Below are 19,073 nucleotides of genomic sequence, written 5' to 3' on the forward strand. Positions count from 1 at the left end.
GGAAACCTCTACACTGCTCATTGAAGCTCTCGAGAGAGGGTTATACTGTTGAGTAAATCGATCGTCGAGAAATAGACTAAGTCCAGCAAATACAAAATATTGGCCGATGTGGCCAGGGTCCTGACATCAAGTGGAGGTAGTTTTTTTAATCGCAGAATTAATCTGATGTAAAGACGGTCAAAATACCGAAGTAATATTGGTGAAAATATAACTATTGTGTTGTCAAGAAAAGTATTTTGTATGCGGGCAACAAGAACAAACATTTGAGTTCGATCTTCCCAGACACCGAGTGATGGGCATTTCTTTTTTTATGCTTTGTTTTTCAGGAAAGAAACATGAATAAAACCAAATGTGAAGCCCAAACTATTAAAATGGCTAAATAAAATGCCAGAGGGTTGCTGGTGTGCCAAAAATGGAAGCTTACGTGCAGTTAAGGTAGGTGGAATGCCATCTTACCGCCTATTATATATTTTTTATGATATCAAACATATATATTTGTAATGGGTATTTATGACGCGGTTTGATCACCCACTTGTTTCATGAATGTCAGAAATATGACGAAAGGTCTTTTGTTTTCTTCTATGCTTGGATAAATTTTATAAATTATTATGAGTGCCGTGTAATGTGTTGTAAATAGTCAATAATGAGGGTTACGAAGTGATATCACGTCGAAAGTAGATCTTCATTTCCGTGAAGTCTTTGCATGTATTGTTGTGGTATCAAGTTAAGATGTTTTTATCTGACGTAGAATTTTCTGTTTGAATTATGATTAAGATATCCGTGGTTACCCAGTTTTAATCGGGTGTAAGCGCACTGTCGTTTTGAGTAATCCAGATCGGTGAATATCTGTAACGAAGGGAAATGCTATTCTTTATCCGTTTAAACTGTGTCTGATTGACAAATAAATAACAGTAAAGTTTGTCAGTCATTTTTTGTGAAAATCCAGTTTTTTAAATACGAGATCATGTTATGCGAAGTTGTTCATTATAAAAGTATTTGTGCGTAGTTGTGCGTCGTGCATTGTAAGGATTATTATTCCATTCTTTTGTCAGTGAGATTTGTCGAGTTTGAGACAAAAGGTTAGATTTTTCGTATGAATTGAGGTAGCATTTGTGAATCAGGTGACTGGAAGCCTGTAATATTGCCGGGATTCTGCGTGAGCCCGAGGATGATATTTGTATAAAGTTTGGGATGGAATGTGTGAGAGAATCCACGTAAGCGTGAATTTGCGACGTGTATAATTATTGAACGATATCTAAAAAATAAATCTATGTGCATACCTGTTTGGGTCAGGAATGTTGTATTTATAATTCTATTCGTGAAGTCAAAGATTTCATTCTTGTGAGACCAGTTAAGCGCGAAAATAGGACAGGTGTTTTATTTCAGAGCTGACAGCAAGGGTTGCTTATGTCCAATGCAGCCAGTTGATCGAGTTCGCCGTTCGAAGATAACGGGAGTTGTGCTGCCTGTTACGTGTTGAAAATGAGAGTGTGTTCTTTAGAATGGAGATCGTAACGTACGGGAACAAGTTGAAATTTTCATCCGGGAGTAACGTGTAGGTTAGTAGATAAGAGTATTATGTTTAACTGAGATCTGAATGTATATTTGAAGTCAAGAAGTTATACTATAATGAGCGAAATTAGCCAATTCCAAGGTGTCCAAAATAGAGTGATGGTAGTAGTAATTGATTTATATTTGAGGGTTGCACAAAGCTTTATGGATATGTCATGGTGGGATTTGACATGGTAATTGGCTCACATTTTACGGCGAATCACTTATGCAGATTTTTGTTTTGTACTTAATTATTAGGGTCATCCAAGTAATAATAATTGCTAGTATTGGATTAAACTTACAATGAGATGTCATGAAACAAGGTATAATACTGGAAATAGGCTAAATGATGTAAATTTTCTTCCAGCTGCACGATAACAAAAGACGAAAAATATGATACATGAATTAAATTTAATTACGTCAGAATTTTAGTAGGGACTTGTGAGAGAAACCATTCGTCCCCGGAGACGGAATTTGTTGTTAAGCAAGGTCCATAAAAATGTTTAAATTTATTAAATTTTTAAACTAAGTGTCAACCGTATTTGTTAAATAACTTAAAATCAAGTGGATAACTTGAAGGCGCATTCTTGAAATCTTTGTCTATTTTTCTGGGAAATTTCAAATAATAACGTAACGCTTAATGGGACATATCCGAAGGTAACTGATTTTACTGCCACAATGTATTGTGAGCGTTGTTATTGTAGTTGTACTATTTGACTTCAATTGATTGAGCATTAAATGTGCTGGTATTAGTAAAGTGGAAACTTTGGTCATCAACCGATGTAACTTAATTGTGTTTCGCCTTCAGCTTAGAAACGTGGATGGTCATGGGGTCATCAATCTTGGTGACTTAGATTAAGAACATGTGTCACTGCAGCATCATTTACCTTGCGGTCATCATCCACAATGGCTTTAAAGTAAATTAGAAGTTTAGATGTCGGACCATAACATAGTCGCAGGTCACGTCGATTCAAGTAGGGGTCCATGCCGTACAACCACTGTGTGGCACACACCAATTGGGCTGCCTTAATTATACCCAGAGTCTGGAGTTCGTGTTACGAGGGCTGGACCATCAGGAATCATTATGATGGTACATGTAGTCTCACATGGAAGCCGAATTTAAGGATTTCTAGGCTTTCATTTCTTCATTCATAGGTTGTGACAATGGTTTCTAGTAAGGATGCCCATCACGCAGTTAAGTCAAAGGCTCACACCTGTATTATGCTCCTCTGTGTCGTATTTATTGTGGCGTCGATTGGACAAGATGAGTCCAAATTATATTGAATTTTAACATTTTTCCTCGTTATTTCTTTTAATAAAAACCAATATTTCTTGAATAGACTTTTCATTCGAGTCGCTAGATTCAATAATATAAAACCCAACCTTATATCACCAAGTGACCAAGAGCCCGAAACGATCCAAGAGACAGATCTCATGCTAATTAATTATTATAGGTAAGGAAGTTAGGTATCCTTTATGGACCACCAAGTGTTCAGTATAGACATTATTAAAAAGGAAAACTTGAATGAAAAGTATGCAGAAGTGGTGAATGTTACCACCCACCCACCGTACTCACAAACGCAAAAAATATTTCCGACATTCTTCAACCTTTTACCTCTTGTGGAAGAGAGCAAAACATGTTTTATCCTTTGAAAGGCACAAATAAAAAATCACATTTAAGGCAACAAGTTCTGGTTCTATTTTTACAAGCTTCGTACTGACAAGAGAGCGGTGAAGCTATGCCGTCGACATTGGGTCAGTGGTCGTACCCGTCATATCTCTTTTCATAAACATGTTTATGAGATGGTGCGTAGATCTTCGTCTTCTTTCTTGCTGGTTGGTCTTCAATTTCTTTATCCTACTCTTATTTTCTTCACCTTCTTTCTGGAGTTACTACCGATGCTTCCTCTATTGCCATTCGAAAATTGAGAAGACCGACAATCTTACTTTTGGGAACTTTATTTGCTCGACAGGCCTCCCGCTACTGTAGCCAACTATTAACAATGCCCATATCAAGTAAGTGGAGAATCATTTTTCAAGGTCCATTTCTTTGTACTGAACCATGTTCGGTAGCATTCTAATTGCAAGTATCTTCTCCCCCATGTGCTCATTGTAATTCTTAATGAAAAATGGGCAGTGGACTTCAATATATTTGTGTTCATTTTTGGACCACCTTCTTACCATGGCTAGGGGTTTAATCACGGCACAAGTAGAAGAAACAACGACACTTTGAGAGTATTCTCATTCCACAATACAATGGCATTGTCAGAACACATATATCAAATAGAGAATATTTAAGATGAACTTGAACATTATAAAAAATAGATCCGCCGATTCAGTACAATTTATCATTTGTTATACTAGTACATGTTTCGTCCGCTAAGTGACATCATTAGTTATGATAAGTTAATATTAATATATCAGAATACCAAAGTATATATCATTAAACTTGGCAAGACACATTAAAAAACATTGGTGTAGACATGATGTCTACTTTGGTATTCTGATATATTAATTTATTATAGCTGATAATGTCCCTTAGGGGAAGAAATATGTACTAATATAATAAATTTTAAATTGTGTTGATAAGGCGGATCACTTATTTATAATATTTAAGTTCATCATAAATATTCTCTATTTGATATATAGTCAATACGGGATTATTGTTATTAGAAATGAAGCTATTAAAGCTTGTTGCATGTAATAACACATATATTCATGACATTCGCCCCTCTCCATTTTTCTTTCCGTTAGTTTTACACCTCTCATGCAATTCATCACCATTGTTGCCGTCGCTTCGATACTTTTTGGTCCCAATGACTCTAATAGTGGTAAATTAACTATCAATATAAAAAGCTGACCTGCGGTAGAGTGCGAACAAGTCAAATTACTGAAGCTAGTCCCAGACCTAGTTGTTTGTCAGATAGTAGAGTAGTGTCAGCCTGATAAATTACAAAATCCAAGACCATACCCTTAGATGAACAGAGGACGAAACTCCTTAAGCCTACAGGCCTCGGGTTGTTCTTAATATTCTGACTGAATGCGCAGCGCCCAGTGAAGGGAATAATCTGTTCATCTATTGCGTAGTAGTCATGGTCCCTTGGTAGTCCCTTACAGTGAACCCTTACTGCATCAGTCACTGGCTGCATTTTCCACAATTTATTCCCTACAACTTGGGGTGACTGGATATCCACAAAATGTGGGTTCATTCTTAGTGAAAGGAATCTATATGTGGACATACATTAACTGACCAAGGCCAGATTGATTCCTTTCTCCCGTTACATTTTTAAACTAGGAATAGGGATAGAGCCATGATTAAGTTCATTCCGAAAATTTTCTTTAACTCCACTATAGTGGTTTCCAAAGATTTTCCCATCTTTAAAAACTGTAAATATTGCTAAATTCTGCTCCTCTTTCATACAGTTGGTCATTGAAGTAGTCTATAAAATATTGCAATGATGTTCGTGTTTCTGGAGGATTGTGAAAAATTAAAAGGGAAAACTTTATAAAAATTTTAAAAAATGCTATTCCTACTAAATTGTTGACATCATTTTTAATTGTAAAATGAATGATGCTGCCCTGGATGGTATCGTTATCCTTAGAGGCAGGATGAGTTTTTGCGACTAATCCCTGTCATTTGTAGATTAATCCTCTACTTGTAAGCTTCACCGGTTCACACATTACTTCCACTTCCACAGTATTACTATCTTCATTGTTGACATCATCGTCAGATTCGCTCTCATCTCCTAGAGCTAAGGGAATAGGTGTTGACCCCGTGGGTATCCGGTCATCTTCATCACTTGACAAATCACTAATATCAGGGTTCTCCAAATAATACAATATCCAGTAATCAGATAAATCTGCTAGCGTAAATAGTATGGAAATTGGCATAAATATTGTACAGTTATTCTAATGTATCATCCCGGGCATACCAGGGCAACAATTAAATAATTCGTCTTCACAAATAAATGTAAGAGGAATGCACTAATATATTAATGAGAAGAGTTTTGTTCCCAATATTTACTAAAAATGTTATTAAACTGATAGAATCACTTGATAAAAGTACACGAGATAATGCCATATTTTTACACGTAACAAATAAACAATAGTATGCCTCAAAATCTTTGTCGGTTCATACACTGTTTTGGCTATCGCTTGGCATACTTTGAATCACATTATTAGCGAGTGTAATACTATATTCACTTTACACAAATACAGGTTTTATGTATCACTGAGAAATGATACTCGATGGTATCTATTCATTTAATGAATTGACCATAAGTTCTAATGACACTATCTCATTAAGCTATACTATTAGTTGGCTGTCATGGTTATGGAATTTAGAAAGATAATCGGGTACATTTATCACCCAAAAGATCGCATCGCCGCATATTGAACACATGGTCTATTTGACCACATCAATTACATATTATACTGAACACATACACGTATTTCTGCGTTTGTTTGACCCTGTTGTATACGAAGCGGATCAACACAACGTTGGTTTCCTACCCATCAACATAAACACTTAAGAACAACATTAATACATGAATACATTACACAAAGAAATATTAAACATATTAGCAAACAATACATCTTGAAGATATGGCCTAGTCAAACCATATGATGTCAGCTCAAATCCATCGTTCTGAAGCGGGTCGAACCCACGTTCACCAGATTCCAAGGTGCAAAAATCTAAAACTCCCACCACGAGCTAATTTAATAAACAAAAATGGGAAGGAATACGTCCTTAACAGAATCATGAAATTCTCAACGTTATTCATAATATATCATTAGCATGGGATTCTTTATGCCGAAGTGAGTGTAAAGGACTTACAAAGGCTAAAATTCTGAAGGTTTTTAACGACGACTCGGTCCGCACATGGGGCCAAACAAACCCCTTTCATCATAAATCCGTATCTCTTGTGGTCAGTGTTCTACCTTGGGGCCATAATGACACTTTCTATATTTTTCTTTCCTTATTTCTTTTCGTTTTACTCGTTTCCAAGTACATAATTATTCGAGGGCCACTAATTCATATTTCTTATCTTTCGGCCCATATACAGTCTAATTCTACACGTCGCGATAACCATCATTATTCTAATTCTTTATCATTGTATCATCTCGAATATTTGAAAAGTCTCACCTTCCTCATTTTCACGCAACTGCATCTCAAATATACCCTATTTTATATGAAGTACTCTATTCCCACAGGTCATTCCAGTAATACCATCTCACTCGCGTATGTACATAATTCATGAAATGCACCTCGGGCGTGAACACCTTCAATCATTATATTCTTAATTATTATGAGATTTAAAAGAATACATGCATTGCCATGTGAAGCGAATACCTAATCTATATTGAAATTATTACGAAGGTCAATACCGGTTAGTAAAATTGGGAAGAAATTATAAATTCAGCTGAAGTACAGTGCTCTCATGAAATATATGCTTCACACACAGTTGAATTTTATGGGAACGTATGTACTAATTCTCGCGAATAAATCCGCTGAAATGTTAGTGATTATCCTTAAATCACGGAAGTAATCCTAATTAAATCAATAAAATAATCTTACCAAGTCACACGCGTTTAGTGTTCCCTACATTTAATATTATTAAATACATAAAATAAACAAGAATTTTATTTAAAATTATATCAATATGCGAACGTGCAGATCTCATGCTTTATATATTTAAGAATATGTACTTATCGATACTGTTTGTGGTTTGCTGTCATCTCGAGGGTACATCGGGGGTTTCCAGACTTCCATTATGACAGATTCACTCGTAAATAATTCTTGGTGCCTCTCCCTCGTGGTACAGTCCATGTCTCGAAATATGGTATTCCACTGTTGGAATCTCTCGACGTTCCCTGAAGAGACACTAGGCGCGACTCTAGTTGATTTCACTCCTGGGTTCTTCGATCACGCCTGAACATACAGGCAAAAATGGGAAATTGGTTAATGAACAGTGTTTATGTGTTTTTAAAGAACCTACTGGTCATTAGATCTACTAATTGATTCAAATGGACTAACCTGAATAGCGGTAAGTTTGTATAAATCACTATTAATTTCCCCTTTTATCACACACACTGACTAATTGTTACCACGAGTGTCCATGGAGTATGCAAACGTTTTCCTATCACGAACACCGTTCTTTTAAGTTACTGAGCGCCACTCACTTTTTAAATGCATTAAAATCGGCCACTATTAATATTACTGAATGTAATCGGTTGTCTCACTAATTCTAAACAACCTGATGCGTTGCCCATTCTTTGATAATTGCATCATAAGCAGTCATTGAAGTCACAAATATTTAAAGGATTAAATGATGAAATAACACCTCTATTAATCAGTACTCTACTTTGTCTCGTACCACACAGCTTATTTCGCGATATTTGAATCGCACTGATACGTTTTCCCTAGACACAACACCTCACAAACTGTTATCCATTTTTGCATAGTTCAACACTGACACGTAAGTACTGCGGCCGCAAAAATTACAATGGGTTCCTGCATCTAGGTCTGGGTTCCATTAATAGTATTTTGGCTGAGTGGTCGTAGAGGTGGTAAACCACGTCCCTATTCGAAATTTCGCTCCGTTAAACGTAATCTTTCAGCGACGTGAGAGTATCAAATTATAGCTCTAGACCACTATTTGCGTTCCGATGTCCTTCGATGTTAGGCCCCTTAAAACAACAAGCAAGCAACCACTATTTGGTACTGATCTGGTCTCATGTTTATCCGATGAGCGGGTCGTTCACTGTCTCAAAAGCGTCCTTTTATAAATTCACGCGTCATGGTTTATCTCGTAACAACTCCCACCTTTTGCCTCACGTTGCCAAATCTCAGAACTTGGCTTCAGTCTGCCCAATGCTATATGACATGCGTCATTACCGATCCGCTATTAAAGTATTGCGTTTATGTGCATCAGTAATTTGCATAAAACACGCCGGTTCGACTGAGTCCCGACTTATAAATTTCCATGGATTATCTCAGAAAAAGGTATTCTTCTTCCTATTCTTACTAGTCAAATATGGTGGATTGGCACCAATGAATGCGCTGTTGAATCAGTAATAATTTTTACTTCTTGGGGGTTAACACACCTTAATTTACCCCACTCTCTGACAAAATACACTTTTACGCGTAGCGTCATTTCTTGTTCTTTCTCGCAACGAGTGAGAACGCAATTTCAAGGTTCCGCGGTAATACGCTATCCTGCTCTTGGTACAGCACAGAGACCTGCTCCCTTCGAGTTTGCGTACCGCAACTCGTGTCCCGGTTTGTGGCGTAAATTGCTAATTACGACCTTATATGTCGCAGAATTTTGCGGAAAACGGCATATATTATTGACTGAATCTCCTAATATGCGAATGTCATGGTGATGAACGGTTGCACTATAAATAAGCACCGATTCAAAAGTACTGCTTACAAAGTAATATTTCAATTGGAGTTTAGAAATCCCGCTGACCTGAAGCAAAGCCTGACCGCCAAAATCGTGCTAGTTGAAATTTGATGCAAGTATATATTAATATAATAGTATTGTCCCCGTCAAATTTGGTCATCATTGGATTATTTACGACAGGTCGACATCGAAAGTTTTACTGTTCGCCAAGCGTTGGATTTATCATTTGGAAAGCGTACCAAACTTTTTTTTCAGTTCAGTGGGAGCAAGTATTGATCTGCCTTCGATTGAGTGCAGGGTTGATCACGTTACAGACTAGTGTCCCAAGCGAGGAGCACGCGCATGCCGACCAGCGGACGAGCAGACGACAAGCTTCCAGAACAGTCACGACCAATTATAAGAGACCTTGTGAACCAATGATCGTCTCTAGAAAAGGCACTCCCTCGACCGAAAACTATAAAACCTCATGTTCACATTAAAACACTCTCTGCTCTACTCTACTCTGCTTTGCTATTTTGCTGCTCTACTCTACTCTGCGAGTCTGCTACTCTGCTGCTGCTGACGATATTCATCGGGACCACGTGGCAATAAATTCAGAATTTCAAGCGGACATCTACTCTGCTAATTTAGTGCAGTTATTTACGATAAAGTCTTATGGAGTGTACCTCGAAATTTGTGATCCAAGTTAAGTTCATTTTTCCACGGGAACATTAAATATTCCGGCGTGTGTGAGCAAATTCTAACATTCGTTGCATTAGTTACAGCTTACATTACTGGCACGTGTCGAAACTCATCCCAACAAATCGACGTGAACTTCAAGATGGATTCTTCCTCTACAAGATTCAGCGGAATTTCATCGTGGGACGTCTACTGCTGTGACTCCATGACCTGCTAAGCATGTAAGGCATTTCTGGCTGGAGAAGGTGACTGACGAGAAAATGCCGGAATGACGGACCTCAATCTGGAATCGAACTTCAGTTAAACTTGATTGTCATTTCAACTGTTTGATATCTTTCTCATCTATGTAAAACTAGATGATCTTTCTTCCCTAGATCGTACTTCTATTCGTTTTTGCAGTAGATTGAGTTACTTTCATTTTCATTCTCAAGGTGTCGCGGTAGTTGATATGTGTGACCGAAATTTGAAATCTATTAGACTACTTGTTGTAGTCTGTCTTTGAATGAATTCTCCAATGTAGGGTTTAGACATTTTAAAAATCACTGACCACGCGATAAACTTCATTTGCTTACGTGTGATATTGGAAATATCGTGAAATGGAGTTGTACTTAATCTTTGTGAAATAGTGTTGAATTGAGTGTCATCTAACTTCACTTGAAATTCTTTCGGATCGTGTCATCTAATTTCACGACATTTCAGGAGGTCTGATTGACCTAATAATCACTAAAAATAATAATAAATTCAAATAGAAGACCGGGTTAAGAAGATAATTAAACGGTCGTGGGCTATAAATTGACTTAGAATTTTCTCATATATGATATTTGATGTGCTCAGTTCATGATTGCGCCCGGAATATTGGTGATCCTGCGGGATATTAATTGAATAATTTGTTGCTTGTGTCTGTGGAACACAGTGTGAATTATAATAAAGTGGAGCACGTGTTGAATATATTCCATGAGTATGGAATAATAATAATAATAATAATAATAATAATAATAATAATAATAATAATAATAATAATAATAATAATAATGTGATTGAAGCTCACGAACGCTACACTTGCGACTAGTAACCCATGTGATGGTGGTGATTATTGAATTCTATTAGCATCTTCAAGTTAATCTCTGGAATTTAGATGATTCTCCGTTGTTATTTAAAGAGTATTTCATTTCAAGTGATAACACTAGTTCGATCACTAGCCACTAATTGAATTGAGAATGTTACCAGACATAAGTTCATCTACCGGATCTTATTGACGCAACAATGTTGAAAATAATTCATTCATTCATAATGGCAGGATTCGCTGTAAATATTATGTACTTAAAATGCATATTACCCTTGTGTGAATGTGATGTGTGTGGGGTGTAGTTAGGAATATTTTCATGTTTTCAATTATTCAGTGTGCTTTAATCTGGACGTGCATTCATCGCAACGGTAGGAATTAGGACTTATTTCAACGTTGATTTGCCACCATGGTAACTTGTTTAGTGTACTTTAAGGAACAATTTTCTGAGAATAACATCAAGTAAGACTAGGCTAGGATTTAATTTTCATTTATCACAGATTTAGAGGAATGATAGTAGTTTATTTTCAGCCAAGGTAAGCGATTTATAAATTAATCCTTAACTAATTCACACGTGATTATGAGAAACTCTTCAGTGCGTTTATAATTAAAACTTCCGAATATTTTCAAACTGATTCGAAACTTTAAATAGTGTGCAAGTAAAATTTTAAATGTCCGTAAACGATATAGTTAATTTGAGTTTAGGAGGTAACGAGTAATAATGACAATAATTAATTAATTAATTAATTAATTAATTAATTTGACAAAAGTGTGTCATGATTAGAGTGAGAATTATCTTAGTGAAATACACCAATTTGTGAACACTATCGTGTGATAATCCAAGTAAATATTACCCAGATTGTGTTGGAAATTAATAATAATAATTTATTGATTACGATCTTGGAGTTGACTCACATTTTCCAACAGAATTTCTACTGATGTCATTAACAAATATTACATACCTTAATTAACGAAACTGATCAGTATCTGACAGTGATCACGTGTTGAAATTGTAATAAATTAATGGAAAATTCTGTTTAAGTTTCTTATGGAAATAATAGTCGAGATGTCTGTCTGCTAATTTCTTTTGTCAATGCAACTATTCATTATAGGAGGTTCAGGATATATTTTCATTTACAGTATTTTCTTTTTTAAAAGATATCAAAGGCCTAATCTTTTTTTAATATTTTTATTCCAGAGCTTAACCATGGTGATGGAGGATGAAGATCATGTTTGGTCGATTGTAAATTAAATACTGGAAGATAAGACATCATGAAAGAGCATTGTATTTAATCCCAGCAAGGATATTTTGTTGTTCAATGAATGCTTGTGTCAATGAATGTCAGAATATTGTTTTTATTTTTTTGCTTGGTTTGTCACCCCTTATTCCCTTAAATGCGTCTAGAAAACAGAAGCCATGAACGAACGGTCCACGTTGGGAACTCTCGCTCACTGGCTGGGCTTGGCTTGGCAATAAAGGGGGCAGTTTTTATAATTAACGAATGCACATAAAATCAATAAATTTAATGTCTACAAATGACACATTCCCAAATATTGCCCAATAATGTCGTATTTTTTAAAATACTCTTTAAACACTTACCTTGAGAGCACGTGGTCCGCTTTTAACACAAAAGTTTACTAGTCGCTGCTGCTTCCGTGAGATTGGTAAACAAACGGAAAACAGTTGAATGATGTTGCGCTTAACCCGCACAATCGTTCTACCGGTTCGAAGCACAGAAGTGACGTAGTTTAGCAGTTAGAAAATTAAAACCGAAATCGCACAAACGTGCGACCTGGGGCTGAAGGGACTAGGAACAGGAATTCCCTTGACAGAAACGGAACATCTTGAGCTTGATCATCAATTCTGATGACTTTAGATTATCCAACAACTTCTCCAAGTTCCTGATATTCCCTTGGAAATTCTCCGATAAGAGTAAGATGTCGTTTACGTAACGCGTTCTCACCGCTTTGACTTCCTCAATTAGGTTCCTTCCTATGACACGGAATATGAATTCACCGGCGATTCGCAATCGATTAAAGACATACGTCTGTTGGTCAAAGAAAAGTCCAGTAAATGACTTGGATTTAATTTACAACTGCGAAGCAACAGCGAGCGAGGCCTCAATTCTTTAAACTATGCGTAAAAACGAAAGTTGGGAGGACGTCGAGTGTGAGAGAGGAAGCGCTATTCGTGGATAGGAAGGGATAGGGTGGAATTATTTCCGGAAACTCCCAGCTACGAACGGAGTCCGAGAAAATATGAGCAAGTACAGTGCTGGCATCATCTGGGAAGAGGCTCCGATTTCCATTTGTAGAACAATTGGAGCCAATCCAAAACAAACATAAATTATGAGGGGTTTTATCCAGTACATGGGACCAATGATATATAATATTTTAGCAAATATTCAAGAAATGACGTATTGTTGAAAATTCGTTGTTAAGAAGTATTTCGTCCTGCAAAGGGATCTCAATATTTGTAGGGGAGTCACCTAGACTCGGTGGACGGAGAGACCACTTATATAAGGGAATGCTGAACCATCAACACCGTTAATTAAATGTTAAAACCTTTCGTGTACACGTCACGCATGACCGCGAGCAGAGTAGATTTGACAAAGCGACGAATAGACAATGTATGTGAGTAAGATCGACAGAGATGTGAAGTGAATAGAGATCACCAGTTTTTCGGCGAAATAGTAATTTAGGATTGTACTCGTGTGACAGTTCACCAGTTTTTCGTTGTCTTCATGTTTTAGGTAGTTACTCGGGAAGGTGAGGGTGTGGAAGTGCCTTCGTAGAGTTTTGAACCAGGGAGTCAGGGTTCAGGAGGCATCTACTGACAGTTAAGCTAGGATGAAATGAATATCTTACGTAGTGCATGGTATTTCAATTGGAGCAAGCAGAGGCTGAGGGAGTGTTGAATAGTTAAGTCATTCAGAAAGGCAACGGCTGATTGGCTCACTGATATACTTGGGGATCGTACGGGATTATAGAATAAAAGTGCTGAGATTTGCATATAATATGTCAACGGCTTGATCGAAAGAATGATTAAAGTCCCATTTTGAAATAATGATGTTCTTTTGAGTAAATAACAGACGTAAATACTGAGTAAAGGTTTATGACTGCATGTGAAAGCAGAAGATATACCTGGCCAAGGCGGTCTTGAGGTAGTTGACTGAACGGATTACCGAAGGTGGACTCGAGGAGCAAACGAAAGATAAATAAATCCAAGCTCCAAAGCAAGTAGATGGCCTGTATTGAATGGCGGTCCGTTATACATCCATAACGAGAGGATTTAACTTGTGAGCCAACCAGACTTAACGCGTGATTAAGATGTTGGAACAGGCCAGCTGGACTGACCTTCTTGCTAGGAATAATGCCGATGTTCAACCAGGAAATATTGGGCATAATTGGCGATGCCACCGACCGTCCCAGGACCTGTGAAGATACGAGTTCGAGTCCCGTTCTTGACACATGAAGACAAACGTTCATTTATCTGTGTGTTGCTTTTCCTTCTAGGTTCACGCCGTCTTACTTCGTTGGGTGTTGATATTTGTCGACTATTTGTAGTTTATTCTTAATATTTGTGCTCATTGTGATCGTTTTAGTCCCTTACGGGAAACCAGCGCTGAGCGCTAATTAAGGGTTTTGAGGTATTATCCACATCTGTGTCGCCCAGGCCGTGATATAGGATTTAGAGCCAATGTTGTGTTATTATAGGTATTCATGTACCCTACATTTTTTTGGGATTTCCTTAAATGTTGAAGGCGAATTACATGCTATTTTCTTTCATATTGATAGATACCTAGTTACAGGGCCATTGCCAGCCATTGATCCGCTTACTTGCTGTTATATCACTGTACTGGTGTGATATCTCATTTACCGAGCTCGATAGCTGCAGTCGCTTAAGTGCGGCCAGTATCCAGTATTCGGGAGATAGTAGGTTCGAACCCCACTTTCGGCAGCCCTGAAAATGGTTTTCCGTGATTTCCCATTTTCACTCCAGGCAAATGCTGGGGCTGTACTTTAATTAAGGCCACGGCCGCTTCCTTCCCACTCCTAGCCCTTTCCTGTTCCATCGTCGCCATAAGACCTATCTGTGTCGGTGAGACGTAAAGAAATTAGCAAAAAAAAATATCATTTTCGGATGCGTAATGTTAACATTCATTAAAGGGGCCGCATTGACATTTATGTGACCTATCTTTTCTGCAAAGCGTTTATAATAATGGATTTTTTGAGATTTTCTTAAATGTTGAAGGCGAATTATATGCTATTTTAGTTCATATTCATAGATACCTAGATACAGGGCCATTGATCGGATATTGATCCCGCTTACTTGCTGTTACGTCTCTGTCCTAGAGTGGTTTCTCATTTTCCGATGCTTAATGTTACCATTCATTAGGGTTGGAGGCCGCATTTTTATCTCTGTGGCGTATCGTTTTCTGCAAAGGGTTTATAATCATGGAATCTGGTCCAGTATATCTATGTTTTAGTTAAGTAAATTTGTTCATAACTCTCGCGTGGAATAGTTCCCATTCATAGTTATGCTCTCAAATTCCTCTCAATTTAGAGTAAGAATTAGCTAGCTGCTTTTGGGAGACCCATTATGGACACTCCACACCACGACTTGTTTGAGCCTAGCCAGGCGCACTTTAGGACAGGTGGTGGGGCACTTCATACATATTGTAACTTTTGAGCTTGAAGAGAACGATACTGAACGCAAGGACTTTACCGTACATTAAATTGGAGAGAGCAGAGAGAGTGTTTTGAAGTTCATATCATTTAATACTGTTGGTGTATTATGCTGACGACCACTTCATCTCCATAGATTGCGTATTGCCACCAACAATGTAGCTTTGGGGTAAATATGGCAGCATCTGGATCGTTTCCATTGCTTGAATTCGAAATCCTGTGCCATCTTCCACTGCAAGTTTTCAAATATCCCGCCTTAGTGTGAAACGGTAACAACATATTTATTTTCCTTCTTATATAAAAGATCTATCGCCTCAGTACCACAATTGTACATAGGTTGGGCACAATATTATTCCGTCCAGGTGCTGGCCTCTCATTCTTCACAGCGTGTACAAAAGAACTCAATTCACCTCTTAAAAAATTGTCATTTTTCTTGTTGAATTCCAGTCCAAACTCTCTTGACGTGTACAAGAGCGTCTTCAAGCGTTGTAATGCGTCAGCGTTGTTCATGGTGGGATTTATTAAATCGTCTAGACAGACTAGTACTACACCATCAACCAAAAATATAGTCTGAGGTTTCTCAAGATATTGAATGATAATTTGACTACTTCATCTCCAGAGATGGCGAACTGAAACCAATAAAGTAGCTTTATGGGAAATATGGCGGCGAGCGGATCGTTGCCATTACTTGAATTTGAAATTCTGTGTGAACTTCCTTTGCATTACTATCAAATATTCTTCATTACTGTGAAACGGTAACATCATTTTCTTTTCTTCCTTATATAAAAGAGATGCAAGAATCATTAAGTTCTAACTCCCATCGACTGCTCTAGCAGTCGGGAGGGACCAGTGACGCGCTCCCGATGGTCTGCTGTGGCCTTCGTGCTGGAGTCGTGCCTCATCGTCGGTCAACTGCTGTAGATGTCGCGTGTTATTCTGCTGTTTTCAGTTTCACTGCGATAAACTGCTGGGGGATTTCGGCCTTGGAGATACCTCGTGGCTCCCTCGGAAGTTTATAGATACGGCTATTATAACCAGATAACAGGAGTTACCAGTTCGAAGACGAAAGCAATGTGTCCGCTAAGCCACTCACTTCATGCCTAGTTACTCCCTGTAATGACGCGTTAGTGCTTCACAAGTTAGATCTCAAACGCTTATATTGTAAATGGCATGAGAAAGGAGGAAATATATATTGCGGACGAAGCTCTTGCCCACATACTGGGTAGTTACTTTGAAGAAGATGACAATGATATTGATTTTTCTTCTGATTCTGGGGACGGAACGACCTCAATCACACCAACTTCAGGCACGTTTTCTACTTCAGTTACCTCTCTGTCGTCTGAAAGGTCAGTCTACTTCGACGATTCCACTGAAGATGAAGAGAGTGAGGATAAAGATCAGGTGAATCAACCACCGAGCAGAAAACTAAATTTGAAAAATGGGAGAACGTGAATCCGAAGAAACGTTAGTCCGACGCAGATATTTACGGACTCAAAAGTTTAGTGGACACTTCCAGCATAAGAATAATATAAGAGAAATTTATTGGACTCCAACCTATTCAATACATTACAGGATGTTAACATTTTTAGTTAAACATCGTTAAAATGGAGACATGTTTCGCCCTCCATGTGGGGCATAATCAGTCATATCAAAGCACCTCAAAATTAAACCAGACGTCTGGTTGGAAATTATGAACATAATATGTAAGAAAGAATACATTAAAAAACACGTACAAAGTTCTATCCTAAACGAAATAACAATAGACTAGTTACATATAGTAAAATACGCTAGTGGTTTCTTAATATTAAAATGAGGCCATCATATGCACAGTATAAAAATGAAAGTAATCAAAGTCTATATGATATTGAGTTCGATGGTAGTTCTACGTAGTATATACAAATGTTGGCAAAATTAGGACATTAGCGACAGCCAGTGCTCCACAAACCTCCTAACAATTAGGTAACAGCTCAACAGCTTTCGAGATTTCCCTCACATGTAGGACAGCTCAAACACCGATTGCACTGCACAACATGTTCGACCGTTGCCCATTCAACCAACAACTGACTTTCTCACACTTCAACAACAAAATATACGAAAACCTTTAGTCAACTAGGAAGAACCTAATGATGTTTTTAACTATCTTCATTTGAAGCCGGTGTTGTTTTAACTCTGTCTTAGCACAGCCTCATTTTATAATCAACAAAAGTTGTTCACTTGCACCGTGCACTCCATTCAAATAGAGAGTGACCAACGGAGTTGACTACCTCATGAATCCTAGGGCGAATTATCTTGGTTGGAGCCAAATTACAAATAGACAAATTGGAATGTTTTACCTCATCAATTTTAACAATTCTAAATAAGTGTACAGTAATTATAAATTGTGTTTTATTTTGCCAACATTTGTATATACTACGTAGAACTACCATCGAACTCAATATAATATAGACTTTGATTACTTTCATTTTTATACTGTGCATATGATGGCCTCGTTTTAATATTAAGAAACCACTAGCGTATTTTACTATATGTAACTAGTCTATTGTTATTTCGTTTAGGATAGAACTTTGTACGTGTTTTTTAATGTATTCTTTCTTACATATTATGTTCATAATTTCCAACCAGACGTCTGGTTTAACTTTGAGGTGCTTTGATATGACTGATGATGCCCCACATGGAGGGCGAAACATGTCTCCATTTTAACGATGTTTAACTTAAAATGTTAACATCCTGTAATGTATTGAATAGGTTGGAGTCCTATAAATTTCTCTTATATTATTATTGAGATTCTTTCAATACGGAAAATAAAATGATTTTCATTACTTGCACTTCTAGCATGTTAAGTTTCTTTCAGTTGTTTTGAACACGAGCATTGTAACTCTTTACTGTGAAGAGACTAACAGATACTTTTCTCAGAAAGTAGCTAGAGGTAGGATTCCGGAGGAGGTCCAGAAAGAATGGAGGGATATGGGTGTGGGTGATATTTACATTTTTGTTTCCACGATGATTATTATGACGAGAGTAAAAACTCGGCATGTCGAAATATTGAACTGAGAACTCAATTCTTCAAACACCTGCATTGGCTTGGTACCGTAAATGAGCCAGCACAATTTAAAACACCCTAGGAAGCGAAAGACACTCTAAATACTCAACCTGAAAGAAGAAAACAGACATGAGAGTTACCTTAAGCAGGCTATGGTGTCACAAATTACATGTGAATCTACGGATTTCCTGGTACGGTACCATGTTGACAAAAGTTAACCAAGAAAAGGACGCCATTTTAGGATAGGTTAATCATTTCAATTCTGAAGAGAATTTTAAATTAAGGTCACAAATATAAATGTCGTCCTTAAAATGAGTAAGAAAAATAAAAGATTTAGAACCAGAGTTCAATTAACAGGTTGGAAAAATTAAATTAATCTTAATGGCGACCAGCTGACCAAAGTAAAGCTAAGAAAACAAAGCGAGAAGCATTACAATTACAGTAAATTAAGATTACATCTATGAAATTTCATTATTTCATGCTTTTTCTTATTCAGTTTGAATAATACTTTTAAAAGGGAAGATTTCTTTTTCCTTAATTTAGTTAAAATTTCCAATTTCTTTGCGCTTATCTAAGAAAAGGCTAAGAGAACAACAGATAGGGAATCTGCCGCCTGGGCGACTGCCCTAAATGCAGATCAGTAGTG

Source organism: Anabrus simplex, chromosome 2 (genome assembly GCF_040414725.1).
Source record: "Anabrus simplex isolate iqAnaSimp1 chromosome 2, ASM4041472v1, whole genome shotgun sequence".
Classification (NCBI taxonomy): Eukaryota; Metazoa; Arthropoda; class Insecta; order Orthoptera; family Tettigoniidae; genus Anabrus; species Anabrus simplex.